Source organism: Vombatus ursinus, unplaced genomic scaffold (assembly GCF_900497805.2).
Source record: "Vombatus ursinus unplaced genomic scaffold, bare-nosed wombat genome assembly UNPS02014786.1, whole genome shotgun sequence".
NCBI lineage: Eukaryota > Metazoa > Chordata > Mammalia > Diprotodontia > Vombatidae > Vombatus > Vombatus ursinus.
In genome coordinates, this window is record NW_020954564.1 from 12,031,543 (window position 1) to 12,044,403 (window position 12,861).

The 12,861-nt window shown below is 39.1% G+C and overlaps 1 protein-coding gene across 2 annotated transcripts in view; it reads left to right on the plus strand.

Moving 5' to 3' along the window:
- Nucleotides 1-748: 748 nt before the first annotated feature.
- The window catches only part of LOC114047174 (rab GTPase-activating protein 1), a 218,109-nt gene continuing 205,996 nt past the window's right edge, over nucleotides 749-12,861 (plus strand). For both annotated transcript variants that reach the window (XM_027867964.1, XM_027867966.1), the window contains exon 1: nucleotides 749-819. The gene's annotated coding sequence lies outside the window, so the exon portion shown is untranslated. The remainder of the gene's footprint in view (nucleotides 820-12,861) is intronic.

Sequence of the window (12,861 nt, forward strand, 5' to 3'; positions counted from 1 at the left end):
GTCCTCCTATCTTGATCCCAACAGTTGCTGGTGTCCCCCACCCCAGCCATTACCATGTATTTACTTACTTTGTATATATTTGTTTTTTTTTTTTTTTTGTATTTGCTTACATGAATGATGTTGTTTCCCCTATAAAATGTAAACTCCTTGAGGGAAGTAGTGTTTTGTCTTTCTATCTCCAGTACCTGGTACACAAGTGCTTATGGTGATGCAGCTAAGTGTCGAGGACTGGAACCTAGGCCATCTGACACCCAATTCCTTTCATCCCCCCTTACACCATTGTGACTGCAAAGACCTGGGTTCTAATACAAATCTACTACTTACTATCTGTGAGAACGTGGGGAAGTCAAGTAACCGAATTACCGTCTCTGGGCCTTAGTTTCCACCTCTGTAAAACAAGGGGATTGGATTCCATGAACTAGATCTAGGGTGCCTCGAAGCTATAAATCTCCCATCCTTAGTTCCCGGTTTCCCTTTAAAGTCCCGACCCAGAATGGCCCAGCTTAGCTTCCTGGATCTACCAGTTCCAGCCCCAGGTGCTGGTAAGAATGTACGCAGGCGCAGCGGCTTCGACAGTTGGGGAACCTGGACGGAATCCGGAGTGGGGAGACCCAGGACTGCGTGCCGCATCTCCTAACCAATAGGAACCGTCAGCCCGAGTGTGTGGCCAATGGGATAACACGAGAGGCTGCACGAAGGACGGAAGGAGTGCAGTTCACGTGACGCGGGAGGGGCTAGGGGCGGGGCAGGGAGGCCCTGGCTGAGGAGCCTCGGGGACAGGACGGCTGCTGCTGAGGAGGAGACGGCGGGTCGGGTCGGGTAGGGCCACGTTCCCCCCTCCAACCCACCCACCCACCCACCCACCTACCATCCTCCACAGGCGGGGAGGTAGCTCCACTCACTGTGATTCCCTGGAGCCCTGTGAGGGAGGGGAGCCTGGCAATCTACTGTGCTTCCCCCTCTTGCGAGGGCTAGGGCCCATCAGTCGCTGTCTGTTTTTAATCCCACCCCCCTATCCTGGCCGGGGCCTTGGCCCGGGGTCCCTGTAAAATGCTGGGTTAGGTGAAGGGGGGATGGGGGAACCAGGGAGAAGCATTGATGGAAAATGGGCGCATGCGCAGGAAGGAGCCCCTGAGCAAACCGGTTGCCCCTGTCTGGGTGGGGGTGTCTGCTTGTCGTCTTTACCTCTTTTCTTGGAAGGGAGACCACCCTCCTTGTTGTTCTGACCCTCTTGGCCTCGTCTCCAGCCCTTGAACCTAGAGTATTTTGGCAGAAAGATAATTCAATCTCAGAATTACAAATTGTTATGCCTGGGAGGGATGATAATCCAGCCTCAGTTTGTTCATCTGTAGATTTAGAGGGGCTTTGGTAACTAAGAGCCTTTTGCAGCTCTGACAAGTGTGCTAAATTCCCCCATTATTTTGCAGATGAGCTAACAGGCCCATTATTCAGGGTTACAAGGCTTGCTGGTGACAGAATTGGAGCTAGACGTATTCTCCTGAATTTCTTGTGCTTTCCTTGGCACCAAGCTCCTTTTCACTATCCATCTAGTAGTCAGTAGTTCCTTATCATGTTTCTGCAAGTATTCTCAGGCCTCTCTTAAAAATTAAAACAAATCAAACTTACAGTTTCCTATTAAGCTATTTCATTTTGTAGACAGGAAAGAGATCTAAGCAAGAGGGACTTGCTCAGGGTCTCAAGGCTAATGAGTGCTAGAGCATGAGTGCTAGAGTCTCCTCATCCAAGTCCAGTGTTCTATCATACCACATAGTGCTAGTCCCACCTCCTCTCCCATTAAGGGGTGTTTGTCCCCCAGTCTGTCTTTGTCCTTCCTTTTGTAGCATATTACTGCACATCTCTGAGTCAGTCTGGGCTATAAGACTGCCTTTGTGAAAGATTATCTGAGCATTGGCCAACCATTCTTCCTCTGATAGTGAACTCTTCTCTACCTGGTCCTCCTGTCTTTGTGCTGATGGTTTTTTAGCTCATCCCTGTAACTCCTCTCTTTTGGGCACTCAAAACTTAAAACAAACATTTACCAAGTACCAGCTATTTGGAGAGTATTGTCCTTATTGCTGATGAACAAAATTTAGGTAACATTTGGTTTCTGTCCTCACTGAATGTATGTATTAGTATGATGATAAGACTACAACAAGGAGTGAAATTTTCTGGTATCATTTGGCATTACAAGTGCATAAGGGAAATAAAAACAAAGTGCTCTACTAAATATGAAGACAGAAAAGCAATTGTTAAGTGGAGAGGGAAATCAGGGAAGGCTTCATGAAGTGGGAGAAGGGAGCTTTTGAACTGGACTTGAAAGGAAAGATAGGAATTTGGTAGGCAGATAGGCCAGCATTCCAGGGTTAAAGAATGGTATAGAACCAGATGTATATGTGGGATGGGAAATCCAATTTGATCATTTCCTTGATCCCTCATAGTTGTCATCAGTCAATGCTAATTAAATAATCACAAGGTTCATAGAATGATAGGATTTAAAAATTGGGAAGGGCACTGTAAATCACCTAGTCCAACCCTTTTGTTTTACAAGTGATGAAACTGTAACCTAGAGAGGGTAACTGACTTGTCCAAGGTTATATAGGTAATGGCAGAACCAAGATTTGAACCTTAGTCTTTTAACTCCAAATCCTGTACTCATGTTGATAAAATGAACCATGTTTTACTTTGGTGGAAGGGAAGGGTTGGAGAGGGGGAAGGTTGGTCCAGACCTATGATTTCATTGGTGAAGGAACCTCCCTCTACCAATGCTGATCTGCACTTGCTCATCAACTTACAGCCATAGAAAGGTGGCTAGGGCACTGAGAGGTTAAAGTGACTTGCCCAGGGTCATTCACATAAGCAGTGCTTTTCAGAGGCAGAACTTGAACCCTGAGCCTCCTAACTCCTTCATTACTCTCTCAGGGCCTATCAGGCCATGGAAATGGCATGGCCCCAGCTCTTCAGGATTGATCACCATCAGTTTAGAGAGTACCCTTGTGCCTATTCTATCTGTCATACTATTCTCTCTGTTTTTACTTTGCTTATGGCTTCATTCATGGACTACATTGTTTATCTTAGGAAGCTAATGTCCTAGAAGGACTTATTAAGCCAACATATTACTAGTGCCTAGTCACTTTAATGTTATACCCTAACTTGAACTTCTAGACTTACTTAGGGTCTTGTTTGTTTTTTTTTTTTTTAAGGAAATAAATGGTTATCAGAAATAAATTTCTTTGAAATTTTTATTAAAGCCAATACCTGGCTTCTCAGGCATCTGTCGTTGTCCCTTCCAGCTGCTTTATTTTATGCAAGCTTGTGGTTTGGTACTGTTCAATAGAAGTTGAAATGAATTGCATTTGTCACCTTAAATTCTTGTAGTTGAAAAGCCAAAGAAGCTATTTCTAATAATGTCAGATTGTACCAAGGACTAAGTCATTCATGCATGATCTATAATAATCTGATGTCTGAATTCTATATAAATATAGGATGTATGAATAAGTACATTGAAATCCTTTCATGTCAGTGTTTGCCTTTAAATTTTGAATAGGAAAAAAAAATTTTTTTCTATGTTACTGTTTGGGACAACTTTTTTTATGTTTGAAAGTTAAAATCTAGAATCGGCAGTTTTACATATACAATGACTTTGTAAATTCTGTAGGACTCTACTTTTTAAAAAAGTATATATTAAATATATCGTCATTACTTTCTAAAATGTATGTAAGATAGCACCCTAATAATTTATAATTGATTCTCTAGTATATTGTATTCTTTTGAACTTTCCTAACTTAATTTTCTGACTCAGCACATGAGTTTTCTGAAATACCTCAAAAATTAATTTATTCGTTGCATATTTAAGATATTATATGGCCTATGAATATTCTTATGGGTAAAAGTGTTAAAGTAAATCAATTAACTCCACCTATAACATAATGGGATTGGATAGGTGATTTCTGTGGTCAATTTCAACTCTAAGTCTCATGGTCATTGTTATAATGCTGTTGTCATGATACAAGGTTAGCATGTTTTATGTACTTTCCTATCAACAAGCATTTATTAAGGGCTTACCAAAGATTAAATACAATACAGGTCTTGCCTTCAAGGAGCTTAACTATCTAAATGACAGTTATACAAATATTTATAAGTAAAGGAAAAGTGCAAAGAAGAGGTAGGCAGAAGCTATGTGAAATGTGAGGAGGTGAAATCTCAGTTGGGCCTTTTAAGGAAAGGGAGGGGTTAAGTCTAAATAGACAAATGTCTGGATAGAGTTGAGGTATGGGAGATGTCATAAGGTGTTAGAGAGGGGGAAGGAGAGGATGTAACTTCGACAAGAATAGAGGATATGTGAATAGGACTAATTTGAATTAAAGCTGGAAAGAGGCTTCAGTCAGACCATTGAAAGCATTGAGTACTAGTGTTTCTACTTTGTTTGATAGACAATAAAGTCACTGAAGGTTGTTGAGTTGAGATGTATGTAGAGGATGTGATTACACAGTCTAGACAAATCATATGATAATGCTTACTACTTCATCAAAAAATGATATCCACTGCAGAGAAAATTCCCAGTTATAGTGCCACCTACTCTGGTCATTTTATCGGTAAAGAAACAGACTTGGACAAGAATTTCTGGATTTTGGTTTTGCCTCAGACTCACTGTGACATTTACTTAATCTTTTGAGCCTCAGTTTACCACTCTGTAAAATGAGGAAGTTGGATAAGATGATTGATCTGTATCCTTCAGAGCTCCAATGACATACGCTGTGTAAATTTGTTTAGGTGATTATGCGTTCTTAAACTTTTTGTATCCTGGAACCCTTGGTGAAACCTTGGGACACCTCAAAATTGTTTTCAAACGCATAAAATAAAATACATAGGATTACAAAGAAAATGAATTATATTGAAATGCAGGAATCAAAATATTAAAAAGCAAATCTAGTGACTACATGTTAAGAGCCCCAGTCTCAAATCTGTGGTAGCAGGTACCTATTGGTGCTTACCTGTAATCCCTGGGGAAGCTGAAGCTGTTGGATCACTTGAGCTCTGAGCTGTAGTGAGCTAAGCTCACTGGGTGTCTGTACTAAGTCCAGCACCAGTATGTTGAGCCTCTGGGAGTGGGAGGGCCATCAGGCTGCCTAAAGAGGGCAAACCAATTCAAATGAGAAATGAGTAGGCCTGCATTCCTATATTGATCAGTATGTAGGATCAGGCCCATATTGGGACATTACCCTTCCAACCTAGGTGGAATAGGGAAACGCAATCTCAAAATAAAATCTATGCTAGGTAAATTTGACCTTTTTAACCAATGTCTTTATGTTAAATGTGTTTGCTTAGATAGATAGTTTTTTGCTGTTATGAAGCTTCCAAGGTATTTGGAGCATAAGAATAAGCTTTATTTAAATACTTAATAGAAGTGTTGATAAATGCCATATCAACTTAAGATTATGGGGAAATTTATGGAATCAAATTTCGTTTCTTTGTGACTAACTATACAATTGCCTTTTAATATTCTATATTCAGGTCTTGAGAAAATATAAATATGAGGAATTGATACTTGTGAATGTTCCTGAAGGAAACACAAGGTTATAGAGTTAGGGGTTCACGAATTGTTTGAGCTGAAGGGGACTTGAGAGATCTAGGCCATGATGAAGTAACTTGTCCAGGGTCACTTAGCTAGTTAGTAGCAGAACCAAGATTAGAAATCATTTCTCCTAATTCCCGATCCAGTGCACTTTCCTTCACACCCATTTGTGCAAGCAGTGTTTATTGTTTATTTTTTTTTCCTCCAGAAAAAAAACTGATATTATTGGATGGATATTTAAATTGGAAATTTTACCACTGTGTGACCTTAGGAGGCATCTTTCTCTGAATAATATTAGAAGAGTGATGATGTAATCAAATATGGCAGAATCCATGTCATGGAATACACCGATGGGTTTTGGCCTTTAGAATCCAGTAAGATTACATTTGAAATAGTCATCGGTTTGTAGTATTGTTAGTTAAATAAACTTTCCAGAAGTTTGCTGTGGTTTCAAATAAAGAAGTTTTTGAAGACTGACTTTTCCAATAAATGATTTTTCTCTTTAGCTCAATGTGTAAACTTTATACAAGTTGTCCCAAAAATCTTAGTGCAATTTTAAGCATAGCATAAAACTGCACTGAGATTTTTGGGACAGTCCATGTACATCCTGCCTTCATTTAGTTCTGTAATTGACATTGAGAAGATTTAAATTGATCCTGTATCATTTTCTTATTGATCCTATTTATAAGTAATTGATTTTGCACTGTAACTGCTTTTGTTTTTTAACTGCTTAAGTTCTTTCTTTGAACTTAGTTCAGAGTTCAGCTGACTTGAAATGGGTTAAGTTTAAAAATCTAGCTCTCCTACCTCAAGGAATTTAACTGACCTTGGAGAATATGTGAGAAAGCAAGAGAATTTGGACCTGATATCTTTACCACCAAGCTATTCTTCAAGGATGTCTGGTTTGCTGTCCAAAAGTCTGGGCTGCTGCCTTGAGCCTGCACTCAGACAATGAGCACTTCTTAATCTCATAAAAGAAGAAAGGAGGGGGATCGTTGCCACCCCCCTTTCCATACTTCCAACCAGTTATGTTGTTCCCTGTGCCTCAGCTCTGTAACCAGTCGTGTTGCCCTTAATTCCATGTCATTTACCCTGTTCTTGTTCTTTGTTCTATGTTCCGCAAACCTATAGAAGGGGAGCTGTGCTTTTGCTCAGCTTGGCATTAGTGAAGGTAATCAATTGATCCATTTATTGACAGGCAACATGCTCCTGCTAATAAAGGTTATCTTGTGCAGAGATCTGCCTCAGTTTACCTTTTTGTGAAAATTTAATTGCAACAGCGTTGAACTGCATGATGTAGTACCTTGGGTGACAGCCTTGGGAATCACTTCTTCATGCTTAGGACCAAAGGATTTGGAGCTGAAATGAATCTTAGAGATCATCTAGTTCTACCTTCTCATTTTACAAATAAGGAAATTGAGGCCCAGAGAAGTTAAGTAATTTGTTTTATGTCACGAGGTAAATAATAGCCACAGTAGAAGTCAGAAGTAAGACTCAGTCTTCTCCAAATTCAGTGCTTTTTCCACTTCATTACACTTGCACACACACACACACACGTATATGTGTGTATATACACATGTGTATTATGAATATGTGAGTAAATGTATGTGTATATATATAAAATCAGAGAAATGTAAGCTGACTTTGATGTGCATTTTTCCTTTAATAATTCTGTTAGATTTCTGGGTTCTGGTCTCCAAAGGTTAATGATCTGTGACATTCATATGCTATTATAGTAAGGTTACATTTGCATACAACTTCCAGTGATCTTTAACTGTGACACAGAAATTTTTCTGTATACTAAAATCTGGCAGAGCTCATGCCTTAAAGGCTGTTGCCAAATTAGAAGCTTTTATGGAAATATAATCACTAGTAACCTTTAAAGATTAAATTTGCATGACCCCTTTTCAACTTGACAAGCATTTAGTAGCAAATATATATAAGGTACTCTGCTTGGCAGGGAAATACAAAGATAAAAGAAAAAAACATTCCCTACTCTCGAGGAGCTTACATTCCTCTGGGGATACTTTTGCACAGAAAATTAAATATATGACCATTTGAGGATGAAGTTAACAGCTCAGGGGATTGCAGAAGGGTATCTCCAAGAGGTGGCACTTGGATTGAGCTAAGAATTCTGAGAGATGGAGGTGAGAAGTAAATTCCAACCCATGAGTAGGTGGGAAGTGTAATGCAGAACTCTGGTAACAGTAAGTAGGACAATTTAGCTAGAAACCTGGACCATGTGAAGGAGAGTAGTGTGAAATTATCCTTGGAAAGGTAGGCTGGAGCCAGATTGTAAATGTCTTAAGTGCTGAGTTGAGGATTTTGTTTTTTATCCTAAAGACAATAGAGAACCTCTAAAGATTTTTGACAAGGGAGTGACTTAGGCCTATACTATTGAAAGATTATTTTGACATTTGTATGGAGAATTGGAGAGGGGAGACCAATTAGGAGGCTGTTGAAGTAATCTAAGCAGAGATAAGTGCCTGAGTTAGGGTTGTAGTCGTATAAGTAGAGAGAAGGGAAAAGAAAGGAGAGGGATATTATGTTGGTAGAAGTTTGGAGGAGAGGTGAGTTTAGACAGGAAAATAAGTACTGTTTTGGATATGTGTGTTCTGAGATACCTACAAGACATCCAAGTGGAGATGTCCAGTTGGTGATTTTGGAGTAAAACTCATATCAGGGCTAGATGTATAGATTCTGGAGTCATCTGCATATCTCTAATAATTGAACCAGTGGCAACTCAGCAAGAATTAGGATGTAGCAAGAAAAGGGTGGAAGGCCCAGGACAGAGCATTGAGGAATAATGATTCAGCAGAGCAGACAAGGCAGTTCACAAGTTGGAAGTGAACTGTGGTGAAGAAGGTGGTGGTTACTGTCACAATCTGTAGAAGTCGAGAACTGTGGGGACCAAGAAAAGGCCATCAGATTTGACATTTTAAAAATCCTTGGTAACTTTGGAGAAAAGAGGTAGGGTCAAAAGCCAGATTACAAGAAGTGAGTGGGAGTTGAGGAAGTGGATGGAGGCTGAAGGTAGAGGGCTTGTTGAGAAATTAATCTATTGATTGATGAATGATCAAAGGATATGAACAGGCAGTTTTCAGATGAAGAAATCAAAGCTATCTATAGTCATATAAAAATGCTCTAAATCACTATTGATTATGGAAATGCAAATTAAAACAACTGAGGTATCACCTCACACCTGTCAGATTGGCTGTATGACAGAAAAGGAAAATGACAAATGTTGGAGGGGATGTGGGAAAATCGGGAAACTAGTGCACTGTTCCTGGAATTGTGAACTGATCCAACCATTCTAGAGAACAGTTTGAAGCTATGCGCAACCCCCTTTGACCCATCAATACCAGTACCAAGTCTGAATCCCAAAGAATTTTTTTTAAAGGGGTGGGGCAGGGGGAGAAGAACCTATATGTACAAAAATAAAGAATTGGACATTAAGGGGATGTCCATCGATTGGGCAAGGGCTGAACAAGTTATGGTATATGATTGTGATGGAACCCTATTGTGCTATGTGAAATGGGGAGTAGGATGGTTTCAGAAAAACCTAGAAAGACTTATATGAACTGATGGAAAGTAAAGTGAGCAGAACCAGGAGAACATTGTACATACTAACAGTAATATTGTAAAATGATCAACTGTTAATGACCGAGTTATTCTCAGCAATAAAATCCAAGATTGTGTTGTGTGATCCAAGACAATTTTGAAGGACATGATGAAAAATGCTACCCACCTCCAGAGAAAGGACTGATGGAGTCTGAATGCAAATCAAAGCATACTTTTTTACTTTATTTTTCTTTTTTGTTCTTCTTCTGTGTTTTCTTTCACAACATGACTAATATGGAAATATGTTTTGCATGGCTGCATATGTATAATCAATATCAAGTTGCTTGCCTTCTCAAAGAGGGGGGAGGAGTCATAGGGAGGGAGAGAATTTGGAACTCAAAATTAAAAAAAACCAATGTTAAAAATTATTTTCCTATGTAACTGGAAAACACATATGTTTAATTTTTTAAAGGAATTCAGCTACGAGCTGGACTTGGTAGCAGTTTCGAGTAAAGGTATTTTAAGTGGGGGGGACATATTTGTAGATGGAAGGTAAAGGTGGAGTAGCTAAGGAAAGATTGAAGTTGGAGGTGGAGGTGAGAAAGAGATTAGAGAGAGAACAAGCACCCAGAGAATGGAAATAGTGGGATCATGAACAGGTAGAGGAATTAACTTTGACAGTCCTTCACAGAGGATGGTTCACTAGCCGTGGAAGCTAGAGCAAAGAATGGGGATGGTAGAGTAGTGAAGATAACACAGGGTTGGAGATTGATAGAATATGAATGGCCACTTCCATGATTTATATCTTCTTCCAAGTTCTGACAAAACTCTTAAGAACTGGTGACTATGATTTTTCTTTTTACCCTTTTACAATAATAATCCTAGATCTGCACGGATGTGCAGAACTTCTTTTCTTTGAAAGATTTTAAAATGCAGCCAGGATTGTAAGAAGCAGATATAGCTCAGGTTAAATTAAATTATATTGGGCAAATGAAGAAACCATGTTAAGCAGTTAACACTTTTGTCCAGTAGAAGTGAATAAACCTCTTTTGCCTAGATTCAATCCTGTCATACTGATTCTGACTGTGAATGGAGTAGTATAGCAAGTCAACTTTCTGTCAAGTTCTGCTCATGACTCTTTAGCCTCTTTAAGAAAAGGAAAAGAAATTATGGTAATGCATTTTCCTGTTACTTTTATTGCAAGGTATTAAGGCAGTAGGGCATAAAAAATAGACGACTTGGGTTTGCGGCTCATCACTGATATTTATTAGCTATATTCCCCCTGAAACTCAGTTTCCTTATCTAAAATGGAATTACTTATGCTACTTACTTAGGGTAGTTGTGAGGAAATTGCTTTTTAAATCTTAAAGAGAAATGTAAGCTGCTCTTGTTTATTGTATCTAACAAGTAACCTTTTCAAAAGCCAGAAAAAGTTTTTTCTTTTATTTGAAGTACTACTTATTCAATCTTACCCCCCTTAACAATTTTTCATAACAGGTTAGAAACCAAAAGCATTGGACTTGGAATCAGAAGACCTGGATTCCATCCTAGTTCTGCTGCAATGTCTTTGGCCTTGAGCAAATCAATTAACTTCTCATCTGTAAAATAAGGCGATCTTAAAGTATAGGTTTGAGCATGTCACTCCCCATCCCCATTCAGTAAACTCCAGTGGCTCCCTATTCTAGGATCAAATATAGAATCAGTTATTTGGTTTTTAAAGCCCTTCATGACCTGTTTTGTTTCAGTTGTCTTACTCCTCTCCACATGCTCTGCAATCCGGTGACACTGGCCTTCTTGCTATTTTCAAATGTAAAACTCCATTTCTCATCTCTGTTTTCACTGGTTGTTGCCCATGACTGCAATTTCCTCCCTCTACATCTCTGCCTAATGGCTTTCAAGTCTCAGCAAAAATCCCACCTTCTGCAAGAAGCCTTTTGAGGTCCCACTTAATGGTAGTGCCTTTTCTCTGAGATTATCTCCAATTTATCTTGTATACATCTTGTTTGAACATAGTTGTTTACATGTTATATCCTCCCATCAGACCAAGTTCCTTAAGAGCAAGCACTATTATTGTCTTTCTATTGCCTAGCACATAGTAGGTACTTAATAAATGCTTGTTTACTTGATTGGATAAGATGACACATCTTCAAACTCTAAAATCCTACAGTTCTATAAAAAAAAAAATCTGTATGCCCGAAAAAAGAACCCTTCTTACTTCCCAAGGGTCAGAACATTACCTTTAATATTCAGCTCCGTAGTGTCTAATAAAATAATCAGCTTGGTATAGCAGAAGTACTGGATTTTATGTTAGAGGACCTGGGTTTAAAGCTCAGCTTTTATACTTAACACCTGTGTGACCTTGGACGAACCACTTAAGTTCCTTGTGCTTAAATTCCTTATCTGCAAAAAAAGGGAGTTGAACTAGCTGACCTGACTAGCCTTCCAGCTGTAAATATCTGCTCCTTCAAATAATCACTTAATGTAGCTTGACTACCTGCTGGTCCACCCTCACTTTAAAATGTTATTCCATCCCTGTCAAAAGCAATTCCTAGCTCCTCTTGCTCATATCACTACGTGCCTTCTGCCAGCTGTTCTTGGTTTGTCCTCACTCAGCATCCTGAAAATCAGAGGTCATAGTTAAGCTAGTTAATATTTATTATTATTGCATTTCTCTTAAGTATTGGCCACAGGTTAATTTGTTTTAATTTGCATTCAGCCACTTAGGTAAAAGAGAGATTAATTATGCAGTATCTCAGAGCTGAATGTATAACTGGACCTAAGCATGGTCAATGACAGACTGTTTAAGGGGAAGAGAATAGCTATTGTAGGTTGGAAAGAAAAAACATCTTGAGTATTTCTGGTAAAAGGAGAGGAATTCTAAAGGCCATTATAAGGTGAGAAGACAGGGGTCCAAATCCCAGTTCTGCCACTTACTTCCTGTGTTACTATAGGTGAGTCACTTCCGCCTCTCTGAGTTTGTTTCCTCCTCTGCCAATGTAAACAGTTTATATCTCTAAATAAAATCTTTAAGCAGTTCCGTATTGCTCAGATAGATCCACAATTCTTTTCAAACTGGTTAGCTACTTTATTACATTCTGGAATGGTAGTGTATTTAAATAGTTTATTCAAAGCTAATGAAAGATTACCACATATATGCTTATAAGGCAAGGTTGTAGTTATATCCTTTGTAGATAGAAGATGACCCTGTTTAACCAATTTTCCCTCTGTTTTCAAAGGTAGATTTCCATTGCAGGTGTATACTATATACTTTTGTGAAGTAACTGATAGTTGAGGCAGTGGGTGAAAAGCATGTCTAGAAATTAGGAGACCTGGATTTTAGTTCCAGTTTCTACAGTTATTAGTTGTGTAACTCTGGAAAAATCACTTCACCTCTCTGAGCCCCTAGGTGCATCCCCTGTAAAATGGGAATGATGTTCTACTACATACTCCCATAGGATTATTCTGAGAAAAATGCATTGTAAACCCTAATGTATCATAGAAATATGAAGGAGGTGGGGGTGGTTGTAAGAGGAAGAGAATAAGCATTTATGTAGGGCCTACTAAGTGCTTTTTTTTTCCTTAACAAATATTATCCCATTTGATCTTTACAACAACCCTGGGAGGTAGGTGCTATTATTATCTCCATTTTAGAGTTGAGGAAACTAAGGCAAACAGAGGTTTGATGGTTTGCCCAATGTCATACAGCTGATAAGTGTTTGAGGCCAGAT